At 44.6% G+C, this 5,000-nt stretch overlaps 1 non-coding gene across 1 annotated transcript; it reads right to left on the reverse strand.

Annotated features, from left to right (window-relative positions):
• Positions 1 to 83: 83 nt before the first annotated feature.
• LOC123719861 lies at positions 84 to 1,989 on the reverse strand. Its single transcript, XR_006755962.1, has one exon. It is a non-coding gene; the product is annotated as a small subunit ribosomal RNA (ribosomal RNA).
• Positions 1,990 to 5,000: the final 3,011 nt, after the last annotated feature.

Here is a 5,000-nt window from a genome sequence, read left to right on the forward strand (position 1 = left end):
TTCGTATCATTCACGTGTTTTTGTATTTTTTTCTTTTTTTGCGAGTCTTTGACAACAACAAAACAAAAAGAAAAAACCAACGTTAATGATCCTTCCGCAGGTTCCCCTACGGAAACCTTGTTACGACTTTTACTTCCTCTAAATGATCAAGTTTGGTCAACTTCCCAGCAACGCCGACGGCCGTGAGGCCACCGCGTGTCGGTCCGAAGACCTCACTAAATCATTCAATCGGTAGTAGCGACGGGCGGTGTGTACAAAGGGCAGGGACGTAATCAACGCGAGCTTATGACTCGCGCTTACTAGGAATTCCTCGTTTATGGGGGATAATTGCAAACCCCAATCCCCAGCACGAAGGAGTTTCAACGGGTTGCCCGGGCCTCTAGGCCAGGGAGAACATGTTGATTCCTTCAGTGTAGCGCGCGTGCGGCCCAGGACATCTAAGGGCATCACAGACCTGTTATTGCTCAATCTCGTGCGGCTCGAAGCCGCCGGTCCCTCTAAGAAGAATTTTAATACGTCGCCAGTGAGTTGCGCTCCCCGAGAGTCGCGCACACCTTGAATGACGACGCCTATTTAGCAGGCTAGAGTCTCGTTCGTTACCGGAATTAACCAGACAAATCGCTCCACCAACTAAGAACGGCCATGCACCACCACCCACCGAATCAAGAAAGAGCTGTTAATCTGTCAATCCTTCCGGTGTCCGGGCCTGGTGAGATTTCCCGTGTTGAGTCAAATTAAGCCGCAGGCTCCACTCCTGGTGGTGCCCTTCCGTCAATTCCTTTAAGTTTCAGCTTTGCAACCATACTCCCCCCGGAGTCCAAAATCTTTGGTTTCCCGGAAGCTGCCCGCCGAGCCATTGTAGTAACGTCGGCGGATCGCTAGATGACATATTTACGGTTAGAACTAGGGCGGTATCTAATCGCCTTCGAACCTCTAACTTTCGTTCTTGATTGATGAAAACACCTTTGGCAAATGCTTTCGCTGATGTTCGTCTTGCGACGATCCAAGAATTTCACCTCTAACGTCGCAATACGAATGCCCCCAGTTATCCCTATTAATCATTACCTCGGAGTTCTGAAAACCAACAAAATAGAACCGAGATCATATTCTATTATTCCATGCACGAAATATTCAAGCGGCATTTTGAGCCCGCTTTGAGCACTCTAATTTGTTCAAAGTAAAATTGTCGGCCCACCTCGACACTCACCGAAGAGCACCGCGATAGGATTTTGATATTGAACCGGCGTTTTACCGCCGGCTCACCGACGATATGCTCCGCAGACGTGTCAGTATCACCGCGGATGCGGTGCACCGACAGCGCGGCGCACAAATGCAACTACGAGCTTTTTAACCGCAACAATTTTAGTATACGCTATTGGAGCTGGAATTACCGCGGCTGCTGGCACCAGACTTGCCCTCCAATTGTTCCTCGTTAAAATATTTAAAGTGTACTCATTCCGATTACGAGGCCTCGTAAGAGTCCCGTATCGTTATTTTTCGTCACTACCTCCCCGTGCCGGGAGTGGGTAATTTGCGCGCCTGCTGCCTTCCTTGGATGTGGTAGCCGTTTCTCAGGCTCCCTCTCCGGAATCGAACCCTGATTCCCCGTTACCCGTGACAACCATGGTAGTCGCAGAAACTACCATCGAAAGTTGATAAGGCAGACATTTGAAAGATGCGTCGCCGGTACTGGACCGTGCGATCGGCAAAAGTTATCCAGATTCATCAAAATTAACGACTTCGGACGCATGGCCCTCCGCCGATTGGTTTTGATCTAATAAAAGCACTCATCCCATCACTGGTCAGAGTTCTGATTGCATGTATTAGCTCTAGAATTACCACAGTTATCCAAGTAACTGAGTAAGATCTAAGGAACCAAAACTGATATATTGAGCCATTCGCGGTATCGCCTTAATACGGCTTGCACTGAGACATGCATGGCTTAATCTTTGAGACAAGCATATAACTACTGGCAGGATCAACCAGGGAGCTGCTTACGCAAACGACACGCCTACACCGCGGTCACGCGGCTTCGGCGAGCCGCTGGCTCGGCGGCGTCGAGGGGCGCGCGCTTGCGCGCGCGCCTTCTCGACACGCGTGAACGTAACGCGTCGAATTTGCACGCGACGCGACGTTCGCGCTTCATATCGATAGACTAACTTTGACCGGTCTACGAGCGGCCGTCCCGTCACGATCTCGCAACGAGGTGATGTACAACGATGCTCGACCACTGTGAGGGACATAAAACTGCAACGAACACGACCCCGCGGGCGGGAATCGATGTTGTGACAATTTGAAAATTGAACATTCATCTAAACGCAACTTCTCAATTTTTATTCAATACGTTATTGTAAACATATTAAAACTCGGCTGGCAATTACATGCGCACACACACGCATGATTCGCACTAGATACGATCAACGCCCGGAGCTTGAGGGATAAATTCCAACACGACGCTGCGCACACCGTTTCGACGATGGGCGCGTGTGCGTCCTCTTTTATACATTCTTTCCATATACGGTCGCCGTGGCGACCGCGCACGTGTCGAACACGCTAGGCGCCCTGCGTTGAGGTGTGCCTAGAAGCGTATTCTTTTAACATCACAGATAACACCGGGGGAGACGGTCCCAAATCTTGGTCGATTGGTAACATCACCATACGGTCTGCGAACGCGGTGCTATAATATAATTTTATATTATATTATATAAAATATGAGGAGGAGTAGTATGTATATTCTTTGTTATTTTGTGTTGACACAAGAGAGATATATAAAATGTACTATACACCACACACACAGAGAGAGAGAGAGCTGGGAAAGATCTCGGCGGTCTCGCATTCGAAATACGAATTTGATATAATTTCCTCCGAAAATCCATACCCATATCTATATCATCCATGCGCGAATATATGTATATAATATTCTCACACTTCGCACAAACACAAAAACAAGAACACATTCTATTCTCTCTCGTCCGTCGTTCGTGTCTATTTGAGACGAACGACGCGCGGCAACGAGAACGAGTCGACGCTGTGCGCACGACTGTTTCGCTCCACATCTATACCGAGAGCAATAGTCCGCGTCGGCATTGGAGCGGACGTCGAATGTTTCTCGTAGAGCGAGCGAGAGAGAGACGATTTTTCATTTTATTATGTATGTGTATTGGCGTGCAGTAGTAGCACGTAGTAGTACTAGTAGTAGTAGTAAAAAAATATTATTATTTATTTTATTGACTGATATGATTTTGTTTGTTTTCTTTTTTTTGAATAGACATTTGTATTGATAGATATGTTTCTCGTTGAAGCTCGCAGCACACGCTCAGAGAAATGGCAATGTGGGTTTATTTGAAGAAAAGAAAAAACAAAAAAAACAATTATATTTATTAATAATATGTATGTATGTATGTATGTATGTATGTATGTATGTATAATAATGAATTATAATAATTATTCCGATGCAACGTCAGAGGAAAATGTTTCTCGTACAGGTGCGGCGCGCGACGGCCGGCCGCTCGACAGTTTCGCGCCGAATGTTTCTCGTTGAAGCTCGCAGCACACGCTCAGAGAAATGGCAATGTGGGTTTATTTGAAGAAAAGAAAAAACAAAAAAAACAATTATATTTATTAATAATATGTATGTATGTATGTATGTATGTATGTATGTATGTATAATAATGAATTATAATAATTATTCCGATGCAACGTCAGAGGAAAATGTTTCTCGTACAGGTGCGGCGCGCGACGGCCGGCCGCTCGACAGTTTCGCGCCGAATGTTTCTCGTTGAAGCTCGCAGCACACGCTCAGAGAAATGGCAATGTGGGTTTATTTGAAGAAAAGAAAAAACAAAAAAAACAATTATATTTATTAATAATATGTATGTATGTATGTATGTATGTATGTATAATAATTATTCCGATGCAACGTCAGAGGAAAATGTTTCTCGTACAGGTGCGGCGCGCGACGGCCGGCCGCTCGACAGTTTCGCGCCGAATGTTTCTCGTTGAAGCTCGCAGCACACGCTCAGAGAAATGGCAATGTGGGTTTATTTGAAGAAAAGAAAAAACAAAAAAAACAATTATATTTATTAATAATATGTATGTATGTATGTATGTATGTATGTATGTATAATAATGAATTATAATAATTATTCCGATGCAACGTCAGAGGAAAATGTTTCTCGTACAGGTGCGGCGCGCGACGGCCGGCCGCTCGACAGTTTCGCGCCGAATGTTTCTCGTTGAAGCTCGCAGCACACGCTCAGAGAAATGGCAATGTGGGTTTATTTGAAGAAAAGAAAAAACAAAAAAAACAATTATATTTATTAATAATATGTATGTATGTATGTATGTATGTATGTATGTATGTATAATAATGAATTATAATAATTATTCCGATGCAACGTCAGAGGAAAATGTTTCTCGTACAGGTGCGGCGCGCGACGGCCGGCCGCTCGACAGTTTCGCGCCGAATGTTTCTCGTTGAAGCTCGCAGCACACGCTCAGAGAAATGGCAATGTGGGTTTATTTGAAGAAAAGAAAAAACAAAAAAAACAATTATATTTATTAATAATATGTATGTATGTATGTATGTATGTATGTATGTATGTATAATAATGAATTATAATAATTATTCCGATGCAACGTCAGAGGAAAATGTTTCTCGTACAGGTGCGGCGCGCGACGGCCGGCCGCTCGACAGTTTCGCGCCGAATGTTTCTCGTTGAAGCTCGCAGCACACGCTCAGAGAAATGGCAATGTGGGTTTATTTGAAGAAAAGAAAAAACAAAAAAAACAATTATATTTATTAATAATATGTATGTATGTATGTATGTATGTATGTATGTATAATAATTATTCCGATGCAACGTCAGAGGAAAATGTTTCTCGTACAGGTGCGGCGCGCGACGGCCGGCCGCTCGACAGTTTCGCGCCGAATGTTTCTCGTTGAAGCTCGCAGCACACGCTCAGAGAAATGGCAATGTGGGTTTATTTGAAGAAAAGAA

The sequence above is a fragment of the Pieris brassicae genome, unplaced genomic scaffold (assembly GCF_905147105.1).
Source record: "Pieris brassicae unplaced genomic scaffold, ilPieBrab1.1, whole genome shotgun sequence".
In the NCBI taxonomy this organism is placed as follows: Eukaryota; Metazoa; Arthropoda; class Insecta; order Lepidoptera; family Pieridae; genus Pieris; species Pieris brassicae.